The sequence below is a fragment of the Emydura macquarii genome, unplaced genomic scaffold, assembly GCF_026122565.2.
Source record: "Emydura macquarii macquarii isolate MOO-44397 ecotype Brisbane River unplaced genomic scaffold, CSIRO-AGI_Emac_v2 contig_67, whole genome shotgun sequence".
NCBI classification, from domain to species: domain Eukaryota; kingdom Metazoa; phylum Chordata; order Testudines; family Chelidae; genus Emydura; species Emydura macquarii.
Window position 1 is genome coordinate 9,900,650 of NW_027130204.1, and position 16,033 is coordinate 9,916,682.

The following is a 16,033-nucleotide window of genomic DNA, read 5'->3' on the forward strand; positions in this document are numbered from 1 at the left end:
AGGTGATTGCCTTCAGGCAGTTAAATGGGAAGAGACAGACAAAAACTGTCAAAAGTATATTTTAAGGCATATTTTAATGTGTCTGCTTCTCACACCTCCAAATAAAGAGATGCCTGTCTTTAAAGACTATTTTTATGGCTTATTGTAATGCCCTAGACTATGTTATGAATGCCCATCAATAATAATTGTAATTTTAGTAATTACAAGAAAGTAGAAATTACAAGAAAGCATGGAACTGCACTGTACAGAATACGTAACAGAAAGTTGGGTATGTCTATGTTTTGGAGTTTGAGGAATAAAGCATGGAGGACTGTTAACAAGTTTTTCCTTAAAAAACCCAAATCTCTTGTGCGTATAATATGACAAACTTATGTTTTTCTTTCCTGCCACTGCTCCTGAATACATAAACCATGGTTACTGATCTCTGCCACCATGCATTTGTGTTTAAATTCAGAAAAAACCTTTCTGAAATCCCATGGGAGGGTTCAAGCAACATATTAGTAAGGATAGTAATCAGAATTTTTGTCCTTAATCACTAAGTAAGATGACTGGTTTTGTAATAATACTAAAACTTAAATTTACATAATTTAACAGGTGTCACTCCTGCACCAGCAGTTACGTGAGGAAAATACAATGATTGAAAGAATTCTATCTGCTGTTTTCTGTGCTTGCTGGAAAGCAAACCTATACAGCTGTGGAGTTAGGGGAAGCAGTATAGAGGTCATTACAGTTGTTCTATTGCTAAAAATGAATTCATAAATAAGGATTTCCTTATCAGCCATGGAAAGTGAATGTCATTTGGTCACATTTCTGATATGATAAACTTTGAGCTGTTGGGGCCAGTAATACGCTTGGTTAGCATATGTGAAGGGTTCAAAATAATCTCAAAACGTCTAACAAAACCAGCAGCTAATACTTCCTTAAATATAATTTAATAATTTCTCCTAATGTCTAGCAACAGCAATTCAGTCTTTAGCTAGATTAAAACAAGCCAGTTCTGGACATCCAAGTCTGAGTTTCACTTGTGCAGCTAGGGAGTGTGGAGGCTGCTTTGCCAGAAATTGACACAAAGGACAAATAGACCCAGTTATTTTCTGTGACACAGTGGGAGGCCTGACCAGATTCTCTAATGGTGGCTCAGAGCAGTAAAACAGAGAAGCTGAAAGGAACTGGTACTAGAATGAAGTCCTGAGAGACGTCTCATAGACTGGTGGTAGAAATATCTCTGTGATTTCCTAAAGTAGTAAACTGAGACCTCTGAGAAAGTGAAGATGCTGACAGTTACATTACTTCAGTCTTCCGACATTATAGTAAATATGTGTGGTTTGAAGTGTGGTATCAAAGGCTGCTAAGGTATCAGTCATAATCAGTCTATGAAACCCTGTTAGGGATAATTAATAGCTCATCACCATGGGCATATGGCTAAGGTAGTTGGTAAGGGGACATGGAACCATTCATTTGTAGGTTGCAACTCTGAATCCAGCCCATGTTGATACTGACGGATAGCTCTCATTTGATGGACAAGTGTCCACGCTGCAGAAGCTATCACCACAACAGGCACGGTCAGTCTCACATTTACTAGTCCCAGATCATAACAGGCATGGAAAATGAACAGTCCTCTTCCCCTCACAGTGATCCCTCTCTAAGTCAAGGCTAAGGCCTACTGGGACGACAGAATTGGGGAAGTTTGCACTGTCACAGCATATATCCGATTTAGTCTGAGGATAAGTAGACTAAGACTATGTCAACACTGCAGCACTAATTCAAATTAGCTTAATTCGAATAACAGAAATTGATTTATAGAAAGCGCTGCAGACTGTCCATACTACAGTGTTTGTGCTGGTTTCTTGCGTCCACACTGGCCAGCCTTAATTCGAATTAGAAAGCAGTGCAATGTGGGAAGCTATCCCACAGTGCAACTAACCATAGAGGCTGTTGTGACAAGTGTCATCATCCCAGGATGCAGCGCTGCTTCCCCCACCCCCAGACAAACAGGAAAAGGATTTTCATGTTTTTTTTTTTTTTTTTTACTCCCCTGATCGCCATTGCTGCAGGCACATGGAGCCAGCTGAACTACGCTCTCATTTTGACCATGGCAAATACATCGCAGCTTATCCTGGATTACTTTAGAACTGTATGCTGTTTGCCTTTTATGCTCCCCCCACCACCTCCTGTATATTGCTTGCCTTTGATTTTTATTCTACAGGTGTCTGTAGAATGTAAGATACATAACAAAGGAGTCAGTTAGTATATTAACACAGTGATACAAATGTTTCCATTTCACTGATGGAAAGCATGATATAATTATCCTCATGTAGCACTGTGAATAAACTCTTAAGAAAGTATCAATTTCCATGATTGGCCACTGAAACAATGTAGCAAAGAATTTCCTCTCTCTGCGGGTATTTAAAATGCATTCACCACACGGGGAGGGGGGTGGGTGGTGAAATCTTTCACAGGGACAAACTTTAAAGGGCTAAACTTTCAAAGGGACAAATCTTAAAGGGACAAAATGCAAAGGGCTTGCTGGGCAGTTATAGCACATTCACCACGCGTGGAGAGAGGGTGTGTGAAATCTTTCAAACCCTTAAAGAGACAAACTGCAAAGGGCTTGTTGTGTGTGTGAGGGGGTGATCGCAGCTTGGATTTTAAACCCATTCACCACAGGAAATGAAGATTTAAATCTTCCCGGGGCTGCTTTGGGGGAGGGTACTGAAATGGGGCATCATGGGATACAGTCTGGAGGCCAATTAATTCGAATTAAGTCCCATTGCGTCCACACACTCACTGATGCGAATTAACTGATGCGCTTCAGGCGCTAATCCACTTGCAGAGGTGGTTTTATTAATTCAATTTTAAAGGCTCCTTAATTCGAATTAACAATGCGCAAGTGTAGACGCAGGAGTAATGAATTCGAGTTAAGGGACTTTAGTTCGAATTAAGCCACCAGTGTAGACCAGTAAAGATACTGAGCTCTAAAACTGAGATTTTCCTCCACAGACCTCACAGTGCTTTACAAAGGAAAGTAAGTCTCATTATTCCCATTTTACAGATGGGAAAACAGAAGTACAGATAAATGAAGCAGGGCCGATTGTAAATCATGATGAAGTCAGTTTCTATAACTATGACCTGGCTGAAAAGCAGACTGGCATTTATCTTAGAGTACATATTATCTATAGTACAATGAACTCAATGGTGGTTCAAAGTACATTTTCCAGTATCTCACTTTAAAATAGTAAATTGAACATTAGATAATTTCTAGACAATTCATCAAGGGAGTGTGTGTTAATATACAATAATACTTTGCATATACAAAGCACCTTTCATCTGAGAATCTCAAATTGCTTTACAAAGGCTATTTTACAGATGGGGAAATGGGTACAAAGAAGTTTTGGGGCTTACTCAGAGTAACATCATTCAGTCATAGAGACAGAAATGGAACCCAGATGTCCTAGGTCTGTCCATTTTAATGAAAGAGTAAATTGATAATACATTTTTATTTAGTTCACCTTAATTTCTTTCATCTGGCTACATCAATAAAATGAATTACAGAAGAATAAGTAAAATGCCTCCTCTTGTTGACAAACTGATTAACACCCCCCTCCCCCGCCCCCCAACAATATTATTGGTAACACATAGGATGTATAACTTAATTTAAAAGCATGATTGTTTCATCTTAGATACTGGAGAAAGGGCAATGGCTGAGCTGTGATTTGCCACTGTTGCCAAACAAACCCACTTCATTTCTCCATGATCATGAGAATATAAAGTGTGCCCCCCAAATTAACTATGTGCTGATTGCTTACTCAGGATGTATTGAACATGATGTCAAAATATTAATGTCAGTGACCCCTTTGACAATTTATGTAGAATAGGCCAGTTTGACTCTGTTTGAAGTCGATAGCAAAACAGATTGGAAGTAGATTCTACCATGTATGTGTCCTTTTGCTTTATCAATACTTGCAACAATTGAAAAGGTCCAGTTCTTTATATACCCTTGTTTAAAACATCCTTTACTACTCAGAAGGATAGCCTCAACCATGCATGTTGATATGAGAATGTGCCTCTTAGGCCTTGTCTACAGTAGAAAAATAAGTTGCCCTAACATAGGTCAACTTACAACCACCGCTGATGTCCACACTACCCCTCTGCGCTCTCAGTGGGCTGACTCCCGGCACACCTCCTTCATCACCAGGAGCCAGTCCAGGGCTTCTCCCCTCCCCATTCCCAGCCAGGGGAAACTGCCTGGGACTTTCCTTTCTCCACTCTCACTCTTCACCAGGAACCAAGCAGCGATGTCAATTTCATGGCTTAGCCATGAACTCATCAAGGCTGCCCCGGCTCCCTGTGGGGAGAGGGTGGAGAAGTGCCTGGGTTTCTCACCCTGCTCACAGCTGGGAATGGAGACCAGTCACTCAGACTTCTCAGAGCCGGGAGCGGGGTCAAGCCAGGAGCAGAAACCAGCTGCTCAGCTCTCATGAGGGCTTTCTTGTCAATTTCACCCCTCCAATGACAGCCCCACAAATGATGTAAGGGATGCAGTGTCTACAGTGATATTGCATCACCCTATCTACACTGACATAAGCCCTACACCTCTCATTGAGGTGGTTTTATTATGTCAGCATGGCAGGGGTGTTAAATCGAGGGGAGGAGCATTTCTGTCTGTACATCTCCCCTGTTTTGTTGACAAAAGCTGATTTTGCCCACAAAACTCTCTAGCATAGACTCACCCTTACTTTCTCCTCTGCAATGAACAGCCTTCTGTAAGTGCCTCAATGAAAACCAACTGAGAGCAATCAAGACTCCCATTAACTTCAATGGGTCTTTGGGGCAGACCCAACTGTGTGTCTCTGAGACTAAGCAAAAGAGAATGTTTAGTGTGGGGGAATGGTGACAGAGGCACCCTTTTCTGCTATGTGTGTGGGGGGGTTCTTAAGGCTGTTTCACATCTAAATCACATGCCTTTTGTTGGTTTACCTTGAAAGGAGCATTCCTTGCCTTAGCTAAGCAAAACATGATATAACAAAACTCAGGATTAAAGGAGTTCCCAAGAGGCAGAACCACAGCCCTGGTTCTTCAGTGTGTTATCCTCTCTACAGGGCTAAGCTCTATCAGAGTATACATTCCTCCAGCTTCCTAGTTTGTCTTTCTGAGACACTTAAAAAAAAATCACATTCTTCCCTTCCCCCGCCAACCTCTGTTTCTGGGTTTGACGCAGTTGTGCTAGATATATCATGCTGTTTATTTCCGTTTATATTATGCTTTATGTATTAGCGTGGAGGTGGTACAGTAATGCAGACCAGTCAGTGGGGTTGCTTGGACAAAAGGTTGAAAACAAAAAAGAGCAGTTGTTATAAACAGGTCAAACCACATATAGTGCATCTTTTTGCAACAAAGTGGTCAGAGGCCCTTTTTTCGCCAATCTGTCTCACCCCCACCCCAAAATGCATGATGTCCTATACAGCTTCTGCAATGAGACCAGAAGCGTAAAAGACACCAAGGATTTTCTGCCCAGCAGAAGGAGCTGTCACAGATACATCTTGAAGAATCTACATTTTAATAACTCTGGTACTTTGAAAGCTAAATTCCCCCATTAAAGGTCTTTCAAAATATGACTTTAAGGCTTGTATTCACAGCTTTGTCTTTATTAACTCTCCTCCAATGGCTCTGTTTTTGGTGGATATGATCTCTTCAACACAACAATAAAACGTGCTTAGTGTTTAGGATCTGCTTTAATGCCATTTGAGTTACGAGGATATTCAAAAATGAGGTGAAAGAGTCATGCGGGGGGCAGTGGAAAAGAAGAAAGAAAGAGATGACTATAAGAAAGGCCTCAGAGGATCAGCCTAAATGTTGCTGCTCCTTAACATACCGGTCTTCGTGTATAATACAATAAAATAAAAATTTACGGGCTGATCCTGTATGAAGTTTCCATTGAAGTCAATACGGGTTTCATCTATAGAGAGCAGCTGCATGATTGGGCTTTTAATTTGCACGTGTCTTTCATACCCACTGTGTCCCAGAATGCTTTCTACAATTAAATAGCATAGTTACAAAACAAAAAGTTGCCCTTTGATTCTGCAATTAATAGGGCACAGACAGGGCCTAACAAAGAATTCCTTGGCTCCTGTGGGCTGGGTCTATGAGAGTGTCACAGCAGCCACCTCTGTTTCTGGGGATGGGAGGAAAAACAAAAAAGGTTAGAGCCTTGTCTGCGTCTCTGGGGGAGCAGGCAGGCTGGTGAGCAGCCTCTTGAACAATTTCCAGTCCTTGTTGCTGTCAGTAGGTGACACTGTTGGCACCGGTATACAAGAGCCAATAAGAGTAGGGAAGAGAATAAAGAGAGGGAGGGGGAAGCAGGCAGGAGGAAATGATTTTTATTTATTTATTTTTATGCACAGGTCCATCAAAACCTGGCAGGCTGCAGTGATGGGAAAGATACATAATATGATAAAGCTTGGTTGCCGGCATGTGTGATTGAACAAACCAATGAAGAGATAACATTTGAAAGCTTTACAGCTTGAAAAGCTGTTAGCAAGCTGGTGCCCCCTTCATCATTTTTAATTTTACTTTTACTGCCCTTCATTTGCTTTGACGGGTTGATGTTGCCATGGTGCAGTTGAAATTCTCATAAAAGTGCTGTTACCCTTTCAAGATGGCTATTTTTTCCTAGGGTTTATACCACATTTTATAGTTATGTCAGAAGGTTTACTTGGTTTATGAATTCTCCAAGCTCTAAGATTGCTCTAAAAACTCTGGGTTGTGTTTTGGCTTTTGTCATTTAATTTCTGAGCTTTAACAACCATTACATCAGTGTGTTATCACCTTATATAATTAGAAATCTAATTTTAAATGTATCCTTTCATTAATAAAGGTAAATAAAATACCAGCTCCCCTTTCCCTGACTACTGCTTTCAAAAAAGAAAAAGGTACATTTGCTGCATAAAAATTTCGCTTTTCTTTGTGTACTAAAAAGAACTTTTAAACACTAGAGAAAAAAATTAGGTGAGATCTGGTATGGTTAGCTGAGAAATATAGGGCCAGAGCTTCCGCTGGTGTTAATGGGCACATCTCCACTGGTTTCAATGGAACTACATTGAGTCAGGTCTACTGAGGATTTGGCCCCGAATACTTTTGTAATGACATAAATGAATTAGCCTTTAAGTTGCTCCGTAAGAATTCACATTAAGGATCTGTAAGGTGAAACTTTTGTCAACAAATATCTGATGATGAATTAAACCTATTGAAAGGTATACTTTTAAAAGCAGAAATGTGGGGGTTTTGATAAACTTTTAAAGGACCCAGTTCTGCCAGTTTTACTCACATTGACTAATTTACTTGACAAGGAATCCTTTTTCAATCAATGGGACTTTTTGTGGGTTAAAGTATTATTCAGCCTGAGTAAGAGAGGCAGGATTGGGGCCATAAAACATTAAATGCTCAATGTCGTTGTGCATGGTCATAAGCACTGTGCCTTGCTGTGCTTAATTTCATTTTCTGTCCCCCAATTGGAAATGGAAAGGATATTTTATAAGTGAAAGCTAACTATGGTGTTTTTATGACAATAAAAATGTTAAGACAACTACAGAAAAGGAATTTCACAATCAACCCTAATTTCATACTACTACTTCATTATAATCAAATACTAAAATAAAAGGCTTCAGTTTTGCCACCCCTTTGAGTTGGACTTCCAATAGGACTTCCCAAGTATTGACTTAGTGTGACTAAAGGTGGCAGAAATCAGGCCAGGGATGAGTTTAAAATTCACCGGTGCTTGGATCTGGGATTTTGGTTTGGTCCAATCATCAACACAATGCAAAATTAAATGACCAAGCAAAATTAAAATGTGAAACAAAAGTGAACAAACAACTAGATTAAGGCTCTGATTCAGCACAGTATTTAAGCATGTGAGTAGATCCATTCAACTCAACTCCTGTGCTTAAGTACCTTGCTGAATCAAGGCCTTCGAGAGCACCAGTTAAGCATTTCACTACATCTTTGTGAAAAACTATAGAAGGACTCATTTTTCTATGCCTCAGCCCTGCTGTTTACAATACCTAGTTCAAAGCTCTCAAATGTGCATATAGCAACAAAACCCAGATATTACGAGTGGTATTTCACATTTTGGCTTTTATTTCCCCTACCTTTGTCTTCATTTTACCTTACTGTACGTGGCTCTGATTTTCCACTGGTTTGTACCTAGGGCAAGTCATTTACATCTGTACAGACCGGAGGGCTGGCTGCTCAGAAAGGAACATGGCGTGACTCCAAAGTGCACGTGAACACAGATGGATTTCCTGGGTTTATTACGAATAGAGCTAGAAAAAAGGAAACATTTTGTGAAGCGGAAAACATTTTTGTCCGTTTTTTTCTTCAAAATTCGAAATGTAAATTTGGAAAATTTAGCCCAGCTGTAAATCTGAGCAGGTCATCCAGATGAGAAGGTGGTATTTGCAGAAGGTTGCAATTGTAATATGTTTGGGGGGGGGGAGAGGGATTGTTTTTGTTTTCTTGGTGAATAAATGTTACTAGATCAAAGGGAGGAATGTAAAAATAGGAGACTTTTTAGTTAAAGGTTTGATTCCATCAGTCTAGCCAGTGTCCCATTTAATTTTACATTGTTATTTTATTTTAATCAAGTGACAGTGTAAATGCCATTGCAATGATGCTCAGTCTTTAAAATAGTACTGTTTCATTTTGGTCTCTTGTTCAATAATTCCCTCCTTAATTGCCTTTTCATTCAACCAGAAGACATATAGCAGCAACCACTGCACAGTTGAAAAACTATTCATTGTATCAGTCACTGAGCCTCATAACGGAGTACCTTAATAAGAGCAAGTTCTGTACTTTGTGAAGGCTCAAGATGGATTATGTTCATAGTCCATTATTTGAACAAGGCTATCTGACTTATAGAAAATCTATCTGAAAGAGTGTTGTAGAATTGTAGTTTATCTTTAAGAAATGTATTTTATAAAAGTAAGATATTTACTTCTGTTGCAGTAAAGAATTTAAACAGAAAATTTCTCTCTAATGTTTATTGAATCATACTAGAATGATGAGGGAGAGCAGAAGCATACATCAAACAACCAATGTGAACAACTCAGTGTTGTATTTTATTTCAGGAGGAAAGGCTGAGCACAGAATGCCCAGTGGTGTTACCAGGAACACTCGCTCACTCTCTTCTTTATGTTTCAAGCCATACATCTCACCAAAGAGATAACAGCACCTTCTTAACCTTTTTCTGCTACTTATATTTACACAAAGCACATTTTCTTTTTCAGATGCTTGCAAAGGGCACCAGTCCTGGATTCTAACTTTCTCTGTATCCACAACAAAGCTACAGCACAGGTAGCAGTGGAGCAATTTGCCTCCAACTGCCTATCAAGGTGCCCCATCCATGACTTGGAGGGCTGACCTATAGCGGCGAGAAGGTAATAAAATCTCCTTATCTGTTCATCCCTGTCTTGCTCTGGGGTGACTAACAGCAAACACACCAACTAATGCTAACTCTGGTGATGGTTTGTAACGTGGACACTTGTGAACTAAGAACTAGACTGAGATCAACAACTCATTAAAACTAGGACACCCAATAGGCATCATCAGAAAATAACAGCTTTTGGTCTTTAGTGCTTGCCTTACAGCTTACAACTTAGATGTGAGAGGCCCTTCATTGCATTGAAATTTACTCAAGTTATCCCACTCGGGTACCTTTTTTCAAATCATTCATCCAGGCTTGATCATTAACTTTTGTAGTCTGTTAGTGTTGTCAGCAGTCCTAAAGGTCTTATGAGATAGCAAATTCCATTTTGTTTTAATATTCTTTGACCCCAGGAGGTAATACAGGTTCAATCCAAGTAGGATTCAAGGGCAATAAGGGTTCCTTGCTACACAAAGTTTCTTAAAGTATAAACGGGATTAGATGTCTGTCGTGATTCTTGCTCATGATTAAACTAGCTACCCAATTTACTCAACTGCCATACTATCCCACATCATTTTGGTTGGACCTTGAGTATTTTTTTACCTTCCTCTGCTGCAGTGAGTAAGGTCTTTGGTTAGGATAAAATACTCTCATTCTACACAAGTAATTTTTATGTTGTCAGGAGGTAGGCATTAGAGGACCTCAGTCCTTCCTGTCTTCCCTTTCTGTGTTCCTAGGTAGGAAATAGGATTTTACATTCTAAAGGCATGTCTACACGCCTCCCATCAACTTAATTAGTCCACCTCCCTGAAAGGCAGAAGGCAACATCAATGGGAGACACTCTCCCATCGACGTAACATCGTGAAGACGCCACGCTGCCTAGACATAAGTATGTCGACATGAGATATACTAGTTATGTTATGTAATTAATGCATCTCGCGTCGACCCACTGCGGCAATGTAGACCAGGCCTAAAATAGTGACACTATTGGTGATCACTTGGGAATGGGGGTGGGGAGAAAACAAGCAAACAAATATCCTCTACAACTTCCAGAGTAACTTATTATTAAATCATGTAATGTATTGCACAATCCAGTCTCATGTTCTAGTTTCAATAACTGCAGTTAATACTACAGAGTATAATATGGGGAAGGCAGGGTCCTAATCTAACCTAACCCCAGATGTTCACAAATCATCAATCAGGCCTCTCAAAAGCTTGATTGGCTTAAAAATCTTTAGATTTGAAAACAATAATATTTGGGTTATTTTTATTTGCTTCTGGTTTGTAAGCATTTAGGGTGCCCATATTCCAAAGTTTCTCTCCACAGCTACATGGGTTAGAAACTTACTTATTTGTTTTTAATAAAAGCTGAGAGCTTTATGTAATCACATGACTCTTGGAGCTGGGGCTTTATGAAAAACAGTGACTATCACTAGGTTTACGATAAAATCATAAGAATTGGCAACATTAGAAGGGAATCTGTGTAACTTGGATGAAAAATATTGTGGTAGTGATACCTTGCCACATTCAGTCCCACTGAGGGTCATTTAATCAGCACTGTTCTGTTGTGTTCATCTCATCAGCAGCTTCTTTGCATTGTTTATAGTAACATTGATTTCCAGGTTTCTAGCCCTAATTTGTACTTGAAAATGACCCCACTAACACTGGGTGTTCTAAATGATGGTGCCAACAGCCAACTCCTTGATGAAACTAAATAACAGGATCTCAGCGGGTGCTACCAGCCACAATGACAGCTTTCAGAAAAGTTCAGAATTCCCTATATACTAATATACTAATTCTACTAGTCTACTGAAGCCCCAAGATACGTACTAGGAATAATTATGAGGGATCAAAAATAGCAATGGAGAAAAATAAACAAAGTGATAATTCCCCAAAAACTCAGAATTAGGAACTCAAGAATTGCCATACTAGATCAATCTGGTGGTCTAACTAGTCCATTTCTGGGTGCCAGATGCTTCAAAGGAAGGTGCAAGAAACCTCACTGTCAGATGATCCATATCCCTTTGAACCTCTGACCTTAATCCCTAATAGACACCAAATTAAACCCAGAAGTGTGAGGTGGTGTTTGTTTTTTATTAGCATAATGGTGGTGACAGGAATTAATTTCCATCACATGACAGTGGCAACACAATAACGTAGGATTTTCATGGGATCATCTGTACTTTTCTCACAATCCAGGCAAACCCTATTGTCTCAGGGACTGTCATTTTCAACATGTTTGTACAGCACCTAACACAGCGGAACCCTGACCTACTTTGCATCTCAATGCTTCTTCTAAATAATATTGTTAGGCTAGAGTCCATTATCATTCCATGCCCATAGCAAACAATGACACCATGATGAGCACTGAGTAAAGTTTATCCCTAAAATAAGTATTCAGAGATAAGAGACACCACCTCCTGCTGATTCTGCCTTAAAAATGCAAAAGGAAAATTTCTCAGGCCAGGTACAGTGTACTTGCTTGCCCTAACCAAGATGAGAAGTATAGGCCTTGATTCTGCCATTAATCACTTATGTGTAGACTGCTGAGTTGGTTTGAGTTGAAACCTGCTGAAGTCAGTAAGGCACAGCATAAAACACAAACACACTAGTCTATCCATATGCTTTCAGTTGCCAGATTGTGACAACTGTGATTACAATAATGGCTGGATGCTGGGTTTGCTGACACTTCTTAGTAAGCCAATCAGGATTGTTTCACTGTTTTCCTATAACCTTTGCCATTTGTTTGTCTTAGGGTATGTCTACATTGATGGCGGCAAAGTCAGATTGACATTTCTGGATCGATTGAGCAGTCAGTGAAACCCGCTCAATCGATCCAGAAGTTGACGCTCAAGTGGTGTGTTGACAGGAGCGTGGTTCCTGTCGGTGCAATGCAGTGAAGACACCACGCAGAAGGGAAGTACAGCAGTCGACGGGAGTTACGCAAGCTACTCTGCGTAGTTTGCGTAACTCCCGTCAACTGCCGCCAATCTCCAGGTAAGTGTAGACCAGGGCTCAATCACTTCCTGTTATCTTGTCATATATAGAGAATGTAAATTCTTTCAGGCAGGGATTATCTTCCTATTGTGTGTGTGGAGACTCGCACATGATCTCCAATCTGGGTGCTATTGTAATAGAAATAATAAATCTGAATAGCAAGATGCAAGGTATGATAAATAATACAAATGACAAGATACTTTTACTCACTTGTGCAAAATATGTACTTGTCTGGGGCAAGGGAGAAATTAGATATTTCCTAGGTTGGCCTGGTAGTAGAAGAGGCTGACTCTAGCAATAAGTCTGAGGAACTGGCACAAAATTGTTACATTTCTGAATCCTGGAACTGTGATTGAATTATTTTTTTCTGTCACCCTCCAAACCTCACTTTGCTTTTGAGTAACCCCATGAATTGAAACTAAAGACAGAATGGAGCTGTCAAATTCAGATCCAAACTTTTCCAAAGGTGGAGAGCATTTGGATCTTTTTGAGGGGGTTGTTTCTGGCCCGTCTCCAGTGAAAACATTTTTTGGCTGATATTTTATCACAGGGAATGCCGGGTTTGTTCTGAAGCAGTTCAAGTGTCTGATACAAAGGCAAGTGATATTGCCTGAAAATTATGGCTATGAAATGCAAGGACCTTGCAAATCACTCAGCTGCACAGTCTTGGAATAAGAACACTGCACTGCTGATGTATGAACTGATGTTGCCATTTAATGTGGTTTCCCAGCAAACCTTTCATAAAATTCATGACTGCAGCTGACCTCTGTTACTGTGTTCTTCTCAGAAAAAAAGGCTATAACCTAGCTCTGTAAGACTGCACTGAAAAGTGATGTGTGATTTGAAGTAAGGTGAGGGGAATCATGTTCACTTCACCACAGACACTGGAGGTGAACCGATAGTCAAACAGTTGATTAAATGTCACAGCATATTGGGCAATCTTCTAGGATGACAAGATTTTGCTCTGTTCAGCTTCAAACCAAAGGCCTGATTCAGATCTCGCTGACACCAGTGTTACTGCAGAGGGACTACTCCTGAATTACCCCTGTGTAAGTGAAAACAGAATCAGCCCATAAGTGCCAGCTGTGTTAGACACAACCATTTAGATTGTGGCTTTTCCCCAGGCAGGGAAGGCTGGTGATAACTCACAGTGGTGGTGCAAGGGGGAGCTGGGGACGCTCCTCAGAAAAGTCTTCCTATTTTGGATCAAAATTAGTGCCCTGTTTTTCTTTTTAACCACAGTTTAAAATCTGGGCCTGTGCACTTGACCACGTTCTATATGTTTATGCCTGGTGCAGCAGGCTGGATCTGAGAGGTAAAAGGTCTGACAAATGTGTCACTGTGAGAAGAGACAGATGGAGATAGAAAGAAGCAGAAACAGGGAAAACAAATATCAGCTGGAGGTGCTGAGATGCTGTGATGGTGGAAGGGAGACATCATAGTATCTAGATAGATAGATGGCACAAGAAGAAGGGATGAAAAACAGACACGGTTCAAATGCAGTTTCACTTCTATCTTTGTGTGAACCTAAACCTAACAAAGAACCTTACCACCCTGCCCCCATCCCGAATAAGTCCTCAGAACATGGAAACACCTTTCATGGTGCCGATGATTCTCATTTGGTATGAACTAACTTGCGTAAAAAGAAATAAGGACAGTTGATAGTGCATCACTCTTTCAGTGTAATCAATTCTGACCCCCCAACCTCAAATCTATCCTGACTAGCTAGGAAATTCAAGCATGGATCTTTATAATGCCTTCGTCCATGTGTGGACCTGCCTCCTCTGGGTGACAGGTGATGGGAACACTGGCTGAGGGCAGTATGCGGCTCCTAATCACCAGAATGACCTTGAAACACTCGCTGCATCTGACGAAGTGGGTTGCAGCCCACGAAAGTTTATGCCCACAGAAATTTGTTAGTCTTTAAGGTGCTACAGGACTCTCGTTTTCACTTTATCCTGCCACATTGTATTTCCTTTTCCAGGAGTGTGATGTGTTCATCTCTAAAGGTCCACGTCACAGTTTAAGAGCAATTGCTTCCTTCTTCCAAACATATCACTGTATGTTTCACGTGGTTGGGGGAGAGGCAGCAAGGAATCATGCTTTTTTTTGAGGGAGGAATGTGTCTCATTCTGTGGCAGTGATGCTAAATATGAATGAGGCAGTACTTGTCAGTGGTATACTGAGTAATAAATCCGAGCATTGAAGAATGTACCCACACTTTTTCAGATTAAGTACCACAATGGTGGTACCCAACTTGCTTGCATCTGCAAGTAAAAGATAGGCCAATATTATCCCATTTCTAGTCCAAACAAGCTGTAGATGTAAAGTGCAGTAGCTTAAAAAATTTACAATAAAATTAATTTGTTTTATTCCAGTTCTGTCTGGGCTATATAGCCCCTGCCTGTTGTTTTATTTACTTCAAAGCTATTCTCATTTTGTAGCTGTTCCCTTTAGCTTGTAAACTCTAAGGTCAGTCTAAGGACAAGATGTTGCTTTCCAGAGATGAGTTGTGAACAAGTACAAGTAGTCTGTGTTAGTGCTACTTTTCTTCTGCATTTTCTGAAAGAAAAATCTCACAGCTCAGGATTTAGGTCCTAAATTCAGATCTCCAGGTTGATGTCATTCAAATGAATGCCCATGAATAAGGCAAAATAGAGAAGTTACTGAGCAAGATAAGGTGATTCAATGCAGTGCCCGTGTAAGATAGTTACAGACTTTTTTTTTAACCCAGTAAAATGCATGAGGGTAGAACCCATGTTGTGTATATTGCTGGGTTATTATTTTTTTCAATAGTAGATTCATTTAATTGTTTTTATTAAAAACATTGTCTCTCTCTTCAGAAACAATGAATACTAAGGACATTGCAGATGAGGCAGTATACCATGCAGGTACCAGTTGTACTTTGGCAGGACATTTAATACAGGTGTTATAGTCATACCTACCGCTCTAAATATTTCCACTATAGGGGCATGGATCTTACCCTCCAGCCAACACATTTGATTAATGAAAATGGAAAAAGTAGTACTACAAGAATAAGCTCCTCATTTGTCTTCTTTTTTCAGACAATATAAATTTGCTGGTGCTAAATGCCTTCATTTATATGTGAGTACAATAAAGATTAGTCTTTAATTATTTCTGGCATATGTCCTTTAAATTCAAAGCCTGCAAATCGCAATGGGCAAAGGGTAATGCATCTTAACAGGTTACACCTCCCTGAGGATTTGTTGATTGACATCAAAATTGTTTTTTTCCCCCCTTCTGATTGACAGGATGGCAGGTGTGAAGTGATGGCAGAGTGCTGTAATAATGTGTCAAAAGACCTTAAATCAAGACTAATGTGGCTTCAATGATAAGCTCCCAAAGGTTTGTATGGCAAAAAGACTCTGAGGAACTGCAGGGCAGATTCATTTTGGGATTGTAATGTCTTTGGAATGTCTAGACTGCTCTTTAGTTAAGGCCTTTAGTTTAGAAGAGTTTGGGGCAGAGGTGTAAGGAAAAGCTTCCCCTTATAAACACATCAGAAGGAGAAACATTTCTATTCAGACTATTAGAAAATGAAATTAATGGCCTCTTGTGTCTTCATTTTAATGATCTAATGCAAAAATAATGTTACAG

General features: G+C 40.0%; 1 long non-coding RNA gene across 2 annotated transcripts in view; it reads left to right on the forward strand.

The window, feature by feature from the left end:
* LOC137143230 (uncharacterized) overlaps positions 1–6,416 on the forward strand; it is a 90,028-nt gene extending 83,612 nt beyond the window's left edge. For both annotated transcript variants that reach the window (XR_010917151.1, XR_010917153.1), the window contains one exon: positions 6,402–6,416. This is a non-coding gene — a long non-coding RNA (uncharacterized lncRNA). The remainder of the gene's footprint in view (positions 1–6,401) is intronic.
* The last annotated feature ends 9,617 nt before the right edge of the window (positions 6,417–16,033 follow it).